This window comes from Vanacampus margaritifer, chromosome 19 (assembly GCF_051991255.1).
Source record: "Vanacampus margaritifer isolate UIUO_Vmar chromosome 19, RoL_Vmar_1.0, whole genome shotgun sequence".
NCBI classification, from domain to species: Eukaryota; Metazoa; Chordata; class Actinopteri; order Syngnathiformes; family Syngnathidae; genus Vanacampus; species Vanacampus margaritifer.
This window is the reverse complement of record NC_135450.1, coordinates 9,386,808-9,405,876: the sequence shown is the minus strand read 5'-3', so window position 1 is coordinate 9,405,876 and position 19,069 is coordinate 9,386,808. Positions and strand designations below refer to the sequence as shown.

The 19,069-nt window shown below is 35.6% G+C and overlaps 1 protein-coding gene and 1 long non-coding RNA gene across 5 annotated transcripts in view; both read right to left on the bottom strand.

The window, feature by feature from the left end:
• Window positions 1–11,049, bottom strand: part of fut8b (fucosyltransferase 8b (alpha (1,6) fucosyltransferase)) — a 127,654-nt gene extending 116,605 nt beyond the window's left edge. Inside the window, exon 1 of the mRNA XM_077553350.1 lies at window positions 10,855–11,049. The gene's annotated coding sequence lies outside the window, so the exon portion shown is untranslated. The remainder of the gene's footprint in view (window positions 1–10,854) is intronic.
• Window positions 11,050–17,147: 6,098 nt separating this feature from the next.
• LOC144039805 (uncharacterized) overlaps window positions 17,148–19,069 on the bottom strand; it is an 82,335-nt gene continuing 80,413 nt past the window's right edge. For all 4 annotated transcript variants that reach the window (XR_013289535.1, XR_013289534.1, XR_013289537.1 and 1 more), the window contains one exon: window positions 17,148–17,358. This is a non-coding gene — a long non-coding RNA (uncharacterized LOC144039805). The remainder of the gene's footprint in view (window positions 17,359–19,069) is intronic.

Sequence of the window (19,069 nt, the reverse complement as noted above, 5' to 3'; positions counted from 1 at the left end):
TTTCGACAAGGTTAATATAAAGAATTAAAATGTTAATAATGTGTAACAATGGTTAATAAAATAAAATGAAGTATTAAAAATGGTATAATATCTATCACGAGCTAGCTAGCTAGCACAAGGGGCTAAAGCCAAACTTGCAGGGTTTTTACTTTATGGACCTAACCCTGCTAGTTTGACTTTAGCCCCAGGTGCTAGCTAGCGAGCTCCCCGTGTGCTCATTGGCCTGCTAGTGAGCTAGCTAGCTAGCACACGGGGCTAAAGCCAAACTAGCAGGGTTTTTACTTTATGGACCTAACCCTGCTAGTTTGACTTTAGCCCCAGGTGCTAGCTAGCGAGCTCCCCGGGTGCTCATTGGCCTGCTAGCGAGCTAGCTAGCTAGCACAAGGGGCTAAAGCCAAACTAGCAGGGTTTTTACTTTATGGACCTGGATTTGGCTCCTCTGCTCAGAAGCACCAAAATCTCTGCAAGGTTTGCATTGAAAAATTCTTGGCCAAAAAGCACCGCCAAGCATCACAATTACAGTGAAGTCCTCTCAACTGCAAACGGGGAAAAGAAGACAAAATTAACACGTAGCATTTGAATAGTTCCAGGAGTATTTCTGGACCCCTCAAGTAGAGAGAGAGAGAAGAAAGACCCACTTTGCCAGCTGCAGCAGCAACAACAACAACTCCTCGGGAAACACACATACAGTAAGCCAGCACGAGCATGCAGAAAAACACATCCTCTCTAAAAGGACACTGCGGGCTCCGGAGCCAAACTTCACTGGGGCAGCACACTCTTTGAGGCGCCATCCGAGTCAGAACCTCTGACAGGTCACAGCAGCGGTGAGGACAGCTCGGAGCCTTCTCTCCAAACAAATACACATTCGAACATCTTGCCAGGTGGAGCAAGTTTCAAACATGGAATGCGAGTATCTCAATGTTGTAACTTGGTGTCGCGGTCGTCCACAAAAGGTTCATCGAAGACAACCCGACTCGTATTTGCTTAAGGACGTTTCATCTTTCATCAAAAGGCTTTGCCGTCTTAGCTTCCCAAACAGAGGTGGCAAATCCATGTCCAGAAAGTGAAAACCCTGCCACAGTTTGGCTTTAGCCCCAGGTGCTAGCTAGCTAGCTAGCTAGCTCCCGTGGTGCTCGTTTACCTGCTAGTAGGGGTGTTAAAAAAAAATCAATTGGGCAATATATCGCGATATTACAGCGAGCAATTCTCAAATCGATTCAATATGCGGCCGAAACGATTTTTAAACAATTTTTTATGGGAATATTCAACAAAACATCTTACACATTAAAAGCATGGAAGAATTTTATATAAATGGAACATTAAGTCTTAATATTTGATTTCAGTGCTGTTCAAACATGAAAGACTGCAACCTCATTTTTCAGATAAATACATTTTCATGCAAATCTTACAGTGTACATGTACGAGCTTACTAATTAGTATTTTCTAAATTGGAGTCAAAAAAAAAATAATCGCAATAATCAATTTAGAGATTTGGATCGGGATTAATCGGTATCGAATCGAATCGTGACCTATGAATCGTGATACGAATCGAATTTCCAGGTACTAGACAATTCACACTCCTAATATATATTTATACTGTATATATATATATATATATATATATATATATATATATATATATATATATATATATATATATATATATTAGGGGTGTTAGAAATAATCGATTCGGCAATATATCGCGATATTACAGCGCGCAATTCTCAAATCGATTCCATATGCGGCCGAATCGATTTTTAAACATGAATTTTTTTTATGGGAATATTCAACAAAACGTCTTACTTAGGGTTAGGATTCACACATTAAGCATGGAAGAATATTATATTAATAGAACATTAAGCCTTAAACATGAAACAGACTGCAACCTGATTTTTCAGATAAACACATTTCCATACAAATCTTACAGTGTACATGTATAAGTTTACTGATTAGTATTTTCTAAATTTGAGTTTAAAAAAAATCACAATAATCAATTTATAGATTCGTATCGGGATTAATCGGTATTGAATCGTGACCTATGAATCGTAATACGAATCGAATCGCCAGGTACTAGGCAATTCACACCCCTACCTGCTAGCTAGCTGGCTAGCATCAGGGGCTAACGCCAAACTGTGGCAGGGCTTTGACTTTCTGGACCTGGATTTGCCACGGAACCAAGTCTCAGTCGAAACATAGAACAGTCGAGGCGAGCAGACATGAAAGAAGGGAATTTTCGAGAATGCTCTCACCTTGGATAAGACCAGCCGTCTCAAACTGGAATTCTGTACCCTCTCAGACCCAGAACGCTTTTCTCCATGGAAACATGCCCCTCACTCAGCCCATGATTGGCTCTTACGCTCACTACTCAGACACACTGTCTTACGTTTGCTGATAATAATGAGCTTCTGGGAGGATGACAGCAGAAGAATGGCAGAGAAGTACTTTTCCGACCCATTTTGCCGTGTGAAAGGCTGCAGTCTGATGCCTTGGATTCGACAACGGCCCACTGGGCAGGTTTGCTGATGGGCAAGATATCCTTAAGAATAGTGAATAAGTCAGAACCATTTTCAGAGGATCGTTTCAAAAGCATCTTTGAGGTATTGAATGGATATTCAGTGACAAAACATAGAATGGAAAGCAAAAAAATATTGTCTGTGTCCAAAAAGTTTTTTTCTTAATTTTTATTTTGTATGTGGGTGAGTATGTGTATGTGCAAAATATATTTAAAATTTTTTTTTTTTTTTTTTTAAAGAGAGCAATGATGATGACATGTCAAATCGGTAAAATTACCGAATGAACAATACAGAAAAAAAATATTGTCTGTCAAAAAAAAAATCTTCTTAATTTTTACTTTGTATGTGGGTGAGTATGTGTATGTGCAAAATATATTTATTTATTTATTTTTTTTAAAAAAAGAGAGCAATGATGATGACATGTCAAATCGGTAAAATTACCGAATGAACAATACAGAAAAAAAATATTGTCTGTCAAAAAAATAATTTTTCTTAATTTTTATTTTGTATGTGGGTGAGTATGTGTATGTGCGAAATATATTTTAAAAAAGAAAAAGAAAAAAAAAGAGAGCAATGATGATGACATGTCAAATCAGTAAAATTACCGAATGAACAATACTGAGCTCTCCAGAAAAGAAAAAAAAAAGGAAAAAAATAATGTTTTTTTTCTCTCTTGCGTAGAACAGAATTTGCAATACAAAGTGGCGAGAACCCTGCACAGATAAATAACAATTCCCACAAAGCATTGCTGTTAGATTTCTTCCTGTGTAGATGGTGCCTAAAATTTTTTTTTTTGGGTTTTTTTGTATTGTTTGCACTTCCTTTATTCGGCTCCCTCCTGCGAGACAACAGAGGTGTAAAAGCAGGATATCGTTTTTCTGCGTTCGCTAAATCCACAGACTGGTCGTATCTCGGTTTTGTGGTCACTGTTTTCGGTTCGATTCTGAACATTTGGACTCTTGGCCAAATCCATTTTCAGTCTCGTATTGTTCTGTAAAAAATGAAATGAACACAATAAGTATTCTAACAGAATTATTATTAATTATCAGGGCTGCAACTAACGATTAATTCTGTAATCGATTAATCGGTCCATTATTCGATTTTGATCACTTTTTTCAAATACAGTTAAAACCTTCAGCACACAGACTATAAATGATTTATGATTCAGTTTTTACGGTTAGGTCTGTAACGTGAGGAAAATGGTTTGTTTTCCAAAGTAAAAGCAATTATTTTAATTTGGCTCAAAATAAAGAATCAGTCCGCTTTAATGGAGGAAACCGGAGAAAACTTAGGAGCTGAATTTCCAAGCATTTGGACAATTTTAATAAAAAAAAAATAATAATAATTCAACAATTCATCGATAATTTGGCTCAAAATAAAGAATCAGTTCGCTTTAATGGAGGAAACCGGAGAAAACTTAGGAGCTGAATTTCCAAGCATTTGGACAATTTTAATAAAAAATAAATAATAATAATTCAACAATTCATCGATAATAATTTGGCTCAAAATAAAGAATCAGTCCGCTTTAATGGAGGAAACCGGAGAAAACTTAGGAGCTGAATTTCCAAGCATTTGGACAATTTTAATAAAAAAATCGATAATCAAAAATAATGGCCGACAGAGCACGTTTTATTCAAACCCACCGGCCGGCCGAAATGAAGCAGCCTTTTTGCGAGATGAAAATTGCATTCCACTACGTTGTATCTTGAAATTGTCCCATTACTTTTGCTCCCCTGGAAAGTGTGCGGCACAAACTGCAAAGTGTTGTCATTTCTACACGCGCGCGCACACACGCAAACTGGAGCCAATATCAGGCATTATACACACGCAGTACACTGAGCCAAAACACTGTGACGCTTGAAATTAGAATGTCTTTTCATGCAAACAGAAGCGCCCGCTGTGCAGGTGACAGGCTGCTACTGCAGACCGCATAAAAAAACGAAAAAACAAATCCAAATGTTATTTTAAATAAAACTCCTCTCGGCGCTGAACAAAACACAGGATCGGCTTTTTTTGCTTGTGCGGCTAATAGGCACCCTGTTTCATGCAGATAAAAAGTGTAGAGCGAGTCGCCGCCCAGTTTGGCTCGCCGCGCTTGATATTTAACCTCCCTGGCAAAGTAGCGCTAATAAGTTTAATGAAGTCATTAGTCAAAAATGAAGACAGACAATTCGTGGAAGGTGGAATGCTCAAATGAAGGGCGGGGGGGGGGGGGGGGGACGAAAGAACCTTCTAGAAAGTGCACGACTAACTCAGAAAAGTGGCACAATCTAAATATATATATATATATAAATATATATACTCATGCAACTCGATATCTACTTATCAGAATCAGGCCTAGTCCAAATGTGGCTAAAAATCGGATACATATCGGATAGTCGTGTGCGATACCGTATTCCGATTGGTGAGGTCACCGTTTTCATTTTCCCAGCAGCACAACAGTTCAAATTGTAGTTGGAGTGTATCAAAATAAGTTAGCTAACTTGTATATAGAGAGTACTAAATAAATTCCTTGTTACAAATGACTTATATAATAAATGCGCATAGCAACAAATAAAAGTCGAAATACACCCTCCGGCATGAAATTGAACAGAAGACGCACGTCATCACAACGACAGTAGATTAAGCAGTCTTCTTTATGCTCTTTTAAGTGGGATGAAATTGAAAATCAAATACGAGGTATGAAATATGAAACTTGAAAGCTGGCAACATTGAAATTGCTGTAACTTTGTCCGTTTTTGAAGTACCTTAAGTGCAGGATTAGAATCTTTGAATGTCTCACGATTCGATTTCGGTTCTTGGGTCTGCGACTCGATTCAGAAACGATTTTCCACTAACAACGATTTTTTTTAAATTCAAAATGATTTGATTGACAACGATTTTTGCTTCAATCCATAGATGTGCAAGGAATTGTAAAGGTCTACTCCAGTCTGACTTGCTAATGCTAATTATTACTCGCAGCACTTTTATCACTCGAAAGAACGACTCCACGCTGCAAAAATAAAAATAAAAAAGAACTTTTAGTTGTTAGAACTTGATTGGGACTTTTTTCCTTCTACTCTCTTAACTCATTCACTGCCATTGACGGCTATAGACGTCAAAAATTCATTTGAACTATTTCTATTAGTTTAACATTTTTCCACTTTTGTTAACAAGAGCATGAAAACCTATAATTATTTTTATTGTACATTTAGAACAGATTTAAAATTTGTGATTAATAGTGAGTTAACTAGTGAAGTCATGTGATTAATTACAAAACTTAAAAATTTAATAGCCTGACGTCCCTAATTATTAATAATCTTTTCTTTTTGAAAATCGTGTCAGGTGATTTACATTTTTGATGGTAATTAACTGCATGACTTCAATAATTAACTCACGATTAATCACAAATTCTATTTATGTTGTAAATGTACAATATTTTTTTCTTCTTCTAGGTTTTCATATTCTTAACAAAAGTGGAAAAAAATGTTAAACTAATGGAAATAGTTCAAATGAATTTTGGACGTCTATAGCCGTCAATGGCAGTGAATGAGTTAAGGTGGCTACAACTTAACAAGTGTATTAGACCGCGTGGAACCACACTGCCCCTCAGTGGCCTAACCGGGTACAACATGAACAGCGCTCCCAATAAAGGCACACAGACAAAGGCAAGACAGTATAAAATAATTTAGATAAAATCGATTTTGGGACATTTAAAATCGATTCCGAAATGCACTAAATGAGAATCGCGATTCTTATGAGAATTTTTTTTTTTTTTTTTTTTTTTACCAGCGCCAGTTACACATATACACCAGTCAGCATCTGCCCAAACGACACAACATGCTTAATGTGTTCCATCAGTGTAAACCGAGCCATAACTGTTATTTGTCCCATGAAATATATGTCAAAATATAAAGTGCATAAAAAATCGGATTCGGGCATTTCATCGGAATTAGACACTTTTGGACCAGCCGGGGTAAATCCAGCCTAAGCGGTAAAACAAAGAACTTGCAAGTCACAAATCCAATCAAGCTCTTGGATTTAAGTGCTTCATCAAAATTTATGCCACCGGGAGTGAACTGTCCCAAAGTAATTATTTGCATTTTGCTCGACGCAAAAACAGGCCCACGCCCGGACACTCCTTTTAGCAGTCAACTAGCAAAGGTAGAGGTAAAGGATGATATAATCTGTGCTTTGTGTTATAAAATAACACACAAGAGTTGAGATGCATTTCGCCGGTCGCGGCAATATGTGCGACCGTTTACTTATTCATGAATAGATTAGGGCTGCTAACTCAATCAGTCTGCTTCACGTTATCTGGGTGGACTTTATTACATAACATTAATGATGCATTAGGTTTTGTGGGTGTTGACTTTCTACCGCAATGGCGTCGATTCGGATGAGCGTGGAAAAGGTATCGGTTGAAAAAGCTGAGAGGAAAGCAGAGGATCGTTGTGGCACGGCATGACAATCGGGTGATTTGTTGCCGTCACGTGAAGACTAATAAAGCTTTTAGCGTGTTGTGTTAGGGGAAAAAAAAATACACCTCCCTAGCCGCAAACAAGATATCAAGCGGCGTATATGCTAACAATAAGGCTAAAGTGATAAATCAATAATAACAATAAAAAAGGGGAACCAATGTTTAAGTCTACAATTTAAAGAGACTTAAAAAGAGATTCCAACTTAGATGATCCAGACTGCGAGGCAGACATTCTAATAACTTCTCTTCTTCTCCGCCACCATGTGCTATAAAACGGTTAGCTTCCTTTTAAAAGCACGACAGTTGAATGTTAAAGAGTGCGAATGGTAAAGTCAAGCCGCCTTCAGTAGCCGTCTCCTCTCCGCCCGCGTACAACCTTGACGTCCGTCACACATCCCTCGAAGCTAAACGGGAGCAGCCCATTTACAGCGGGGCCCTTGAGATGCGACGACGGAGATTATGAATGAAACGACAACGCGGCGGCACAAAACACTACACTTTGCAGTTATTGGCAAACTTACCAAACTCATCTTAGTGTTTCTTCTTTGATTGATTTACAAATATTATTTAGTATATAGGAGTTTTTTTGTATAGTAATATTAACTGTAGCTATGACTTTATTGCTGCGTTAGCATAGGTTAGCGTATACTCAAGAGGCATTCCGGCTAATGTCAGATAGCTTTTTTTTTTTTTTAGCAATGGAGCTGTGGCTTTCCAATCGGAATCAATGCTAATTGGAATTAGCAATATGGCTCTGTTTGACGTTGACATTTTTTTGTCTTCTGATTGGTCACAGCATACATAGTTGTAGCAAAAAGCCTACGGCGGAAGAACTCGTGAACTTTTACCTTGAAGAGGCACTGCAATATGACGGCGTATTACAGACAAGTATAAATATATAAAGCCACTTTATAATGTAAATATTAACGTTTTTTTCTTGTTAAATTTGTGTTTTTTTCTCGCAAATTTGCCACTATTTAATGTCGCAAATATTCGAGTTTTTCTCATAAATATTTGAGTTTTTTCTGGCAAATTTGCCACTTTATAATGTCGCAGATATTCAAGTTTTTTTCTCTCGTAAATTTGTGAGGTTTTCTCACAAATTTGCCACTTTATAATGTCACAAGTATTCATGTTTTTTCTCAAAAATTTTGGGGGGGGGTTTTCTCACAAATTTACCACTTTATAATGTCGCAGATATTAAATTTTTTTCCCGCAATTTTGACAATTTATAATGTCGCAGATATTCAAGTGTTTTCTCGCAAATTTGTCACAATTTAATGTCGCAAATATTCAAGTTTTTTCTCAGAATTTTGTCAGTTTTTCCTCACAAATTTGCCACTTTATAATGACGCAGATATTAAAAAAAATTCCGCAAATTTGCCAATTAATAATTTCGCAGATATTAAAGTTTTCTCTCGCAAATTTGTCACAATTTAATGTCGCAAATATTTAATTTTTTTCTCATAATTTTGTGACTTTTTCTCACAAATTTGCCACGTTATAATGACGCAGATATTAAAAAAAAAATCCGCAAATTTGCCAATTTATAATTTTGCAGATATTAAAGTTTTCTCTCGCAAATTTGTCACAATTTAATGTCGCAAATATTAAAAAATTTTCTCATAATTTTGTGACTTTTTCTCACAAATTTGCCACTTTATAACGTCCCAAATATTCATGTTTTTCTCGCAAATTTGCCACTTTATAATGTCACAAATAATCATGTTTTTCTCATGAATTTTTGAGTTTTTTTCTCACAAATTTGCCACTTTTTAAAGTCGCAGATATTACATTTTTTTCTGGCAAATTTGCCACTTTATAATGTTGCAGATATTCAAGTTTTCTCTCGCAAATTTGTCACAATTTAATGTCGCAAATATTCAATTTTTTTCTCATAATTTTGTGAGTTTTTCCTCACAAATTTGCCACTTTATAATGACGCAGATGTTCAATTTTTTTTCCGCAAATTTGCCAATTTATAATTTCGCAGATATTAAAGTTTTCTCTCGCAATTTGTCACAATTTAATGTCGCAAATATTTAAGTTTTTTCTCATAATTTTGTGACTTTTTCTCACAAATTTGCCACTTTATAACGTCCCAAATATTCATGTTTTTCTCGCAAATTTGCCACTTTATAATGTCACAAATAATCATGTTTTTTCTCATGAATTTTTGCGTTTTTTTCTCACAAATTTGCCACTTTTTAAAGTCGCAGATATTCAAGTTTTTTTCTCGTAAATTTGTGAGGTTTTCTCGCAAATTTGCCACTTTATAATGTCACAAGTATTCATGTTTTTTCTCATAAATTTTGGGGGTTTTTTTTCTCACAAATTTACCACTTTATAATGTCGCAGTAATTCAAATTTTTTCCCCGCAATTTTGCCATTTTATAATGTCGCAGATATTCAAGTTTTCTCTCGCAAATTTGTCACAATTTAATGTTGCAAATATTTAAGTTTTTTCTCATAATTTTGTGAATTTTTTTCACAAATTTGCCACTATAATGACGCAGATATTAAAAAAAATTCCGCAAATTTGCCAATTTATAATTTCGCAGATATTAAAGTTTTCTCTCGCAAATTTGTCACAATTTAATGTCGCAAATATTAAAGTTTTTTCTCATAATTTTGTGACCTTTTCTCACAAATTTGCCACTTTATAACGTCCCAAATATTCCTGTTTTTCTCGCAAATTTGCCACTTTATAATGTCACAAATAATCATGTTTTTTCTCATGAATTTTGTATTTTTTTTCTCACAAATTTGCCACTTTTTAAAAGTCGCAGATATTCAATTTTTTTCTGGCAAATTTGCCACTTTATAATGTCGCAGATATTTAATTTTTTCTCATAATTTTGTGACTTTTTCTCGCAAATTTGCCACTTTATAATGTCACAAATAATCATGTTTTTTCTCATGAATTTTTGAGTTTTTTTCTCACAAATTTGCCACTTTTTAAAGTCGCAGATATTCAATTTTTTTCTGGCAAATTTGCCACTTTATAATGTCGCAGATATTTAATTTTTTCATTTTAGTGGAGGTAAATAATAAGTAAGTCCGCCTTTGCATTCAGATTATAAATAAGAAAATGTGACAGCTTCATTTATGCCACTTTTACCCAAATGTGCAGACCTTAATGCGTCACTGATGCTGATGGCATTTGATCAAAAGACTGTATAATGCGGGCCACGGTGAAAACCACAAAACACAAAGAAATAACAGGAGGCAGAGTTTATATCGGGGCACATAACAGGATCAGAAACACACCTCCACATGACAACAAACGCACGCCTGACCTGGATAATGACGAAATCATGCAACACCAACGCGTGCATAGTAAAAAAAATATATATATATATATATAAAAAAAAGTGGGGGGGGGGGGGGGGCAAATAGATGCAAACAGTTGCATTGCAGTGCGTGGGTGGAGGTCACCCATATGGACTGCCAACCACACCAGACAGCCAGTTAGCTTAGTCGCTACATACGCCTTGTAGCAGGCAGCATTTAGCTTAAACTAACGCTGAAAATCAAACCAGCAGTCACCGCGCGAACAACCATGACAGTTCACCAGATACACCGGGATTGTTTACCTGCCGCTTTTCACCGCCTGACTGGCGAGAACAAGCTTCAAATGGGGGCGGTGATTGGGGTGGGGGAGTAGCGTACCCGGGTATGAGCGGAACATCCTTCCGGGGAGCGAAACAAAACAAGTCTCCGTATAACGGGACCGAGGAGAGCCGCCTCGCAGCCGCCGCCGACGACGCAGGCAACAGGCCGGGGATGTCGCGTGTTGGAGGTGAAGGCGAGGTGGGGGGGGGGGGGGGGTCAGACGGACAGTAGACGCCACATATGGTGAGATATAAACGCCGTCCTTACCTGGACGTGCGACGCCGGCTTCCAGAGGCATCCGATCGGGTCTGGCGAGGCAGCGGGCGAACTCTGTGGATTTGGTGGAGGAACAATGAGTGGAAACAAGAGAGGCGGCCGAGAGAGGAACTGAGACAGTGGGGCAAAGAGTACGAGCAGCGAGGCTGGACTGTGGATATCTGCCGGTGTCAAAATAAACCAGGGAAGGGGAGAATTCAACGTCCGGAAAGAGATTTTCACAATAAAATGGCAGCGCTCATACACACTTCCTACCAACTCGGAAATTTGTGAAAATGAATTAGAGTATAGTCATTTTTATTGCTTGCGTCATGTTTAACAACATGTCATTAATTGGCCTTTCAATATTTGGACCACCCTGAGGATGACTAAGCCTGCTGTGTTATCTGATAGTGCCCCCACCCATAGGGTTCACGTTATTTCCTAACTTATGTATACATTGCTGTTTCTGAACATGTAATTGGCGGATTATTGCTATTTATTCACACACACACAAAAAAAAAAGAGTCACATTGCCTCACAAATTAGGTGATGATTGTTCGGTCATTTATTTTGAAGGAAATACAGTTTTGTTTCCGGTTCTGGTCTCGCCCCTGTCACCTTCTCTCTTGACTGATTGTGAGGCTGGTGGATCGGCGAGTGCGCAAAATGCAGCACGCATCCAAGTGCTAAAACGGTGTACTGCAGTTATGCCCTGGAATGGGGAACAAGAAGCCACATTTTCCCCCCCAAACACACCCGCACACTTTTTTCCCCTCCAATTTAAAACAGCAAAACTGTACTACAAACTCAATTTCAAAATTGTGAGAAGTTCTTTTTATACTCCAATCAAGTTGCCAATGGACCTCATTAGTGGTAACTGGTCTTCCAGCTGTTTTGTTTTTTATAAGTGCAATTGACTTTTCCAGCACCTGATTCTGTCCCAACTTTTTTTGAGATTTGCTGGCACCATGAAATTTACAATCAACATATTTTTGCCTTAAAATGATACATTTTCTCTGTTTAAACTTTTGACCTGTCATCTATGTTCTATTTTGAACAAAATATTGAAATTTGTCTCTTCCACATAATTGCATTCAGTATTTATCCACAATTTGCATAGTGTCCCAACTTTTGGGGAATTGGGTTTGTAGATATATTTTTTATTATCGCCTTATAGGCAGATCTGTCACGTCGTCTCGTGCTAATCCAAGCCCAGATTTCAATGCATTACAAGTGTGCGGGTAAAGAGTTCATGGTGTATATTAAAAGGATGTTGGAAAATGTAGTAGATATTTCATATCTGTACTATGAGTAAAAAGAGAACTTAAAGGACTTTGGAAGGGAGCCCTGAGGGATGCCCCTTGGAAAAATGTAATATAATTTTTTTTAGTAAAGTAAAAAAAAATCACAAAAGCGCAAAATAGTATACATATTGAATTCTATTTCTCCCTTTAAAATAACACTGAACATTACAGGGTCGTTGCCGAAGCGTGCTCCTCTTCATAACAATTGGCACAGTTACATTTCTTTTTCATTTAAGAGATAAGCCAAAGCAAAGCATTCTTATCTAGCGTGATAAATTCACAACAGGGGGAATATATCCAAACGGATGAGGATACCGACGCTCCCGTTGCGACAAGTACAGAAGAGAGGGAATTCAATTCAGGATGTGTTGACAGATTTTTACACTTGATGAATTATTTTTGCATGGGAGTTGCCACCAGATTGGTTCAAACATCTTGAAAAAAAAAAAAAAAAAAAAAAAGGCTTTTAATGTTTCTTCACACATCTCGGAGACACACTCACTTTTGAGACGTTCAAGGACTGGGAATAATCATGTATTCAGGAGTGGAAAACAAATAAAGGGACTTGTTTTTGTTAGCGTGAAGGTCAAACAAGATTGGTGCCGTGGTTCGAGCATTCCCACATAATGAGCATTTGGTCAATGTAATTGCCACTTAAGTGAACAACAGAAAATAAATAAATTGTGTTGAAGTTTCACACTGAGTATACTTTCAATCAACATGGTGGGATTTACTCAAAAGTTATTCTAAATCTCAATTTTGGCTTTCCTGTGTGTGAACTATTTCAACATTTCCAGCTAATTTAATGCTGCTATAGACAATTTTATGAATGTATGTACAGGTGCCAAGTAGATCATTTATATGCTGCTGCAATGGCAAAAAAAAGAAAAGAAAGGCATTACACAGGTATAAAGGTCGACCGATTACGCCTGAAAATAGCACTCGCCTATTGGACGAGTCGTCACGCTGCAGTAAACCACGGGTGTAAAGTCCACACATGGACACACTCAGCAGTCCTGAGCTAGCTCCATTAAATCCTGTCCCCATAAGAAGTTAATAGTTGTATTGGTCTGGAAAAAATGGTATTGAATATCCTTAATAATAATAATAATAATAATAATAAATAACAAAAAAACATGAACACAAAATAATAAAAAAAATAAAATCATGTCCCCATAAGAAGTTAATACTTGTAGTGGTCTGAAAAAAATGGTATTGAATATCGTTAATAATAATAATAATAATAATAATAATAATAATAAAAATGAAAAAACACAAACACAAAATAATATAAAATTTAAATTCTGTGCCCATAAGAAGTTAATACTTGTATTGGTCTGAAAAAAATGGTATTGAATATCCTTAATAATAATAATAATAATAATAATAATAGTAATAATAATAATAATAATAATAATAATAATAAATAACAAAAAAACATGAACACAAAATAATATAAAATTTAAATTTAAATCCATAATAAGTTAATACTTGTACTGGTCTGGGGAAAAAATGTTTTTTTTTTAACATCCCTAATAATAATAATAATAGTAATAATAATATATATTTTTTAAAGAACAAAAAGCATGAACATAAAATAATATAAAATTTAAATCCCATTCCCATAAGAAGTTAATACTTGTATTGGTGTGAAAAAATGGTATTGAATATCCTTAATAATAATAATAATAATAATAAATAACAAAAAAACATGAACACAAAATAATAAAAAAATAAAATCATGTCCCCATAAGAAGTTAATACTTGTAGTGGTCTGAAAAAAATGGTATTGAATATCCTTAATAATAATAATAATAATAATAATAATAAAAATGAAAAAACACAAACACAAAATAATATAAAGTTTAAATTCTGTGCCCAAAAGAAGTTAATACTTGTATTGGTCTGAAAAAAATGGTATTGAATATCCTTAATAATAATAATAATAATAGTAATAATAATAATAATAATAATAATAATAATAAAGGCAGCACGGTGGCTGACTGGTTAGCACGTCCGCCTCCCAGTGCAGAGGACGTGAGATCGAGTCCGGGCTTCGGCCTTCCTGGGTGGAGTTTGCATGTTCTCCCCGTGCTTGCGTGGGTTTTCACCGGGTACTCCGGTTTCCTCCCACATTCCAAAAACATGCATGGCAGGTTAATTGAACACTCCAAATTGTCCCTAGGTGTGAATGTGAGTGTGGTTGTTCGTCTCTGTGTGCCCTGCGATTGGCTGGCAACCAGTTCAGGGTGTACCCCGCCTACTGCCCGAAGCCAGCTGGGATAGGCTCCAGCACCCCCGCGACCCTAGTGAGGAAAAGCGGCCAAGAAAATGGATGGATGGATGAATAATAATAAATAACAAAAAAACATGAACACAAAATAATATAAAATTTAAATTTAAATCCATAAGAAGTTAATACTTGTACTGGTCTGGGGAAAAAAAACGTTTTTTTTAACATCCCTAATAATAATAATAATAGTAATAATAATAGTAATAATAATATATATTTTTTAAATAACAAAAAAGCATGAACACAAAATAATATAAAATTTAAATCCTGTCCCCATAAGAAGTTAATACTTGTATTGGTTTGACATAATGGTATTGAATATCCTTTATAATAATAATAATAATAATAATAATAATAATAATTAAAATAAAATAAAATAAATGAACACAAAATAATATAAAATTTAAATCCCGTTCCCATAAGAAGTTAATACTTGTATTGGTCTGAAAAAATTGTATTGAATATCCTTAATAATAATAATAATATATATATTTTTTAAAAACACACAAAATAATATAAAATTTAAATCCTGTGCCCATAAGAAGATAATACTTGTATTGGTCTGAGAATTGTTTTTGTTTTTTTAACATCCCATATAATAATAATAATAGCAATACAAATAATAATAAATAACACAAAAAATACATGAACACAAAATAATATAAAATTTAAATCTCGTTCCCAAAATATGTTAATACTTGCATTGGTCTGAAAAAAAAGTGGTATTGAACATCCATAATAATAATAATAATAATAATAATAATAATAATAGTAATAAATAACAAAAAACATGAACACAAAATAATGTATCGTTAAATAAATTTTGTTTTGACATTTGGAATTGGAAGGCAAACGGCATCCAACATCAACCTCACGAACAGGGGGTCAAATCCCTCCAGACGCTCCAAAACATTGTAGAAAAGCGAGGGGCCGATGTGATCAAAGGAAACGTAATGCAAGGAGAACTCGAGAAGTATGGGACTCATTTGCATTATAAAGTATAAAGAATGTGACTTTTTTCAAGGCGGAGAAGACATTTTTTCTTTTTTGTGTTTGAAGTGTTTTCAAAGGGCAGTTTGACGGTTAAAGACAGGAAAGGAATTACAACAAGGTTCCGGTTAGTTTGGTGAATGGTGATAGGAAAATGAGGATATAGCAAATGAAAATTTGGGGGTAAGAGGAAGGAAACCAATCACATTCTTATTCACATTTAGAGTCTTCAATGACCGAATATCATCTTTTTGGAAAGTAGCCAAGATTTCATCTCGCAGGACTATTAGGCAGGTGTGCTAACCGCTATTCAACCATGCTGCCCAATAGCATCATTGTCTTTTTTTCTGTTAATGTCCACATCTTGCCATTTTTACAGAGGCACACTCATTTGAAAGTGCTCGTGTGTAGTAAAGATGGTCCAGCACCACCACCATGTGTCTGAACACACACATTACATCACTGTTACTATATGGCAACAGAGCTTTGCCAGCTATTTTATTCACAGGGGAACAGCTCAGTTAACACAGAGATTTTTATTTTTATTTTACCCTGTACAAATTAAGCCATCTTCATATCATCTTAATGAATTAGATTAGAGTGGAAAACTAAACCCTGCTGTTGTGTTTGTTTTTTTAACAACAATTTTCATTGGTCAATGTGACCCATACTTTAATATTTAATCATCCAAATTTATCACATCGCCTAATTGCAATGCAATTTAAAAACATGAAAATGACAAAGGGAGGCCAGCAGACTAATTTTTTTTTTTTAATTAAATCACGTTTTTTTTTTTTTATCTAGATTTTCCAAATGGGTAAATTTTACCCACAATTCACTATTAATTATTAATACATTTCAGTAGTTCAATTCAAAAAGTCAATTATATATCATAATAGTCAGATTCACTATTCAGAGATTTTTTAAACATTTTTTATTTTATTTTAAATGTTTCTAATTTGGATGATTATAGCTTCCAGCTAACAAAACCTTGAAATTTGTTGTTTTAAGAAATTTAAATATTACGTAAGAACCCATTGAAAATGATTCAAGAAAACCAAAATAAAATTTTAATTAATTTAATTTCTTAAAAATTTAATATGTGAAATAAATTAACTTTTCTCCTAGCTTAACATACAAAATGTCAGTGATTATAGTCCTCTAGCCAGCATATTGCATATTGAACGCTTATGAACCCTCGATGGCAGATTTTCCAAATGGGCCAATTTTACCCACAATTCACTATTAATTATTAATTAATTTCAGTAGTTCAATTCAAAAAGTAAATCATATATTATAATAGTCAGATTCACTATGCAGAGATTTTTTAAAACATTTTTTATTTTATTTTAAATGTTTCTAATTTGGATGACTATAGCTTCCAGCTAACAAAACCCTGAAATTTCTTGTTTTAAGAAATTTAAGTATTACATAAGAACCCATTGCAAATGATTCGGGAAAACCAAAATTAATTTTTAATTAATTAATTTAATTTCTTACAAATGTAATATGTGAAATAAATTAACTTTTCTCCAAGCTTAACATACAAAATGTCAGTGAATTTAGTCCTCTAGCCAGCATATTGCGTATTGAACCCTTATGACCCCTAGATGGCAGTGTAATGTTGACTTTGCTAGATTGTTGAAGGTTTGCGCTTTGAATTTTGACAGCACATACTTGACAACTCCTGTTTGCCCTTTAATAGTAATTTACAACAAACACTGCTCTCCTAAAGGCAATTAGCACCCCGACCTTCTTTAAACATACCATATTTTATTTTTGCCATTTTGATATCAATGGCCTCCGATGACTCCAGCAGGTGTCAGCATCGCTTGCAGCCAGCACTTGGAGCCTCATTAGCATCCTTTGACTGCAGTCTGCATGTCGCCATCCCTTCGGCATCCTTTCCACCTTGGACCGATTTGTCTGCAATTGCACGCATGATTTATACATGAGGAGAAGGAAACGTGAGGTGAGGTATATTATGGAAAGCGATGGCCAGGAGATAAGATCAAAGATGCATACAGATTTGAAATCATTCAAATTCTTTTATGTACTGTATTTGTATACATATATACCTTGCTCAGCTCTGGAAAAAAAAAATCCAGCTCACCTTTAACCTTAACGCATTCACTGCCATTGGCGGCTATAGACGTCAAAAATTCATTTGAACTATTTCTATTAGTTCAATTTTTTTCCACTTTTGTTAACAAAAGTATGAAAACCTAGATTTTTTTTTGAAATACAGATGACAAAATGTGTGATTAATTGTGAGTTAACTATTGAAGTCATGCGATTAATTACAATTAAAAAATTTAGTCGCCTGGGGCGATTTAAAGATTTGTAAAAATTCGGGGCGTCAGGCGATTACATTTTTTAATCATAATTTTATTTTTTTCTCTTTTTTTCTTTCTCTTCTTTTAGATGTGAGAGCCAAAATGAACTTTTTATTGCTTTTAATGCGTTTTCAGCCTGATTGTACACTTCAGGTGAAACTGTCAAAATCTTCAAAATGAGCTTAAGCACAATGAAATTAATGCTGGAATCATCTTCAGGATGCTAAAATACACTAAATACAGCAACAATTTTGAGTCTACAACGTTTAGTTTAGGTGTGAGAGCCAAAATGAATTTTTTATTGCTTTATTTTATTTTATTTATTTATTTTTTAATCATAATTAATTGCATGACGTCACCAGTTAATTCACAATTAATCACAAATTTTGTATCTGTTCTAAATGTACAATAAAAAATATATAGGTTTTCATACTACTAGTAGAAAAAAATGTTAAACTAATAGAAATAGTTCAAATGAATTTTTGACGTTTATAGCCGTCAATGGCAGTGAATGAGTTAATGAGGACAAGCATAATAAAAAATGGGTCGATGGTTGTCCGCGCTCAAAGCTTCTGACTTTAAAGGTTCCTGTTTACGGCGATTCGGAGGTGTTTTTCACAAAACACATTCGGTGCGGATATTTTTCATTCCACATCAACAGGTGAAGCACTCTTGGTCATTTCAATAAAAGGCCTCCATTTGCATCAGCTCCACCTGTTATCGCTGCTGTACGTGCTTAATGGCGGTACCCGTGTTTGCCGTTGTGGAGCGAAACGGCTTCCATCTGCAGACTGGTCTGACATTTTGACTCAATGAGGAGAGGACATAAAGCTGCACTGACAAAGTAACAGCTACCCATGTGACTTCTTTGTAAAAAAAAACGGGCTCAGAAGGTCAAGCGCTGTCCTCAGATGAAATCCTCCATTCGGGAGAAGCCCGCCCGTATCTTGGCGGCACATCACTTGTCACCGCCATTGTGCATCACAGCCGGGCCAGTCAAGTGCGGTGCTCGAATGAATGGCGGCGGCGGTAGAAACCACCACCGAGCTGACGCCACCGGGGGATGAGTGACTATTCTAATTTGAGAGCTGCTGGGTTATCTGGGTGATCTTTTGCTCTGACAGGGAAATGTGGCCTGCTGACAATAGCTGGGGAGACAATCATGCGGTGTAAAAAGTGTGCACGTTGTCTGCTAGGCCGGGAAAGAAAGACACCATCCCACCGTTTCTCTTGTACTTCTCCTCAATAGGGTGGGCTGGAGGTTTTATCACATTCATCATTTGTTAATGCAGATTAATCAC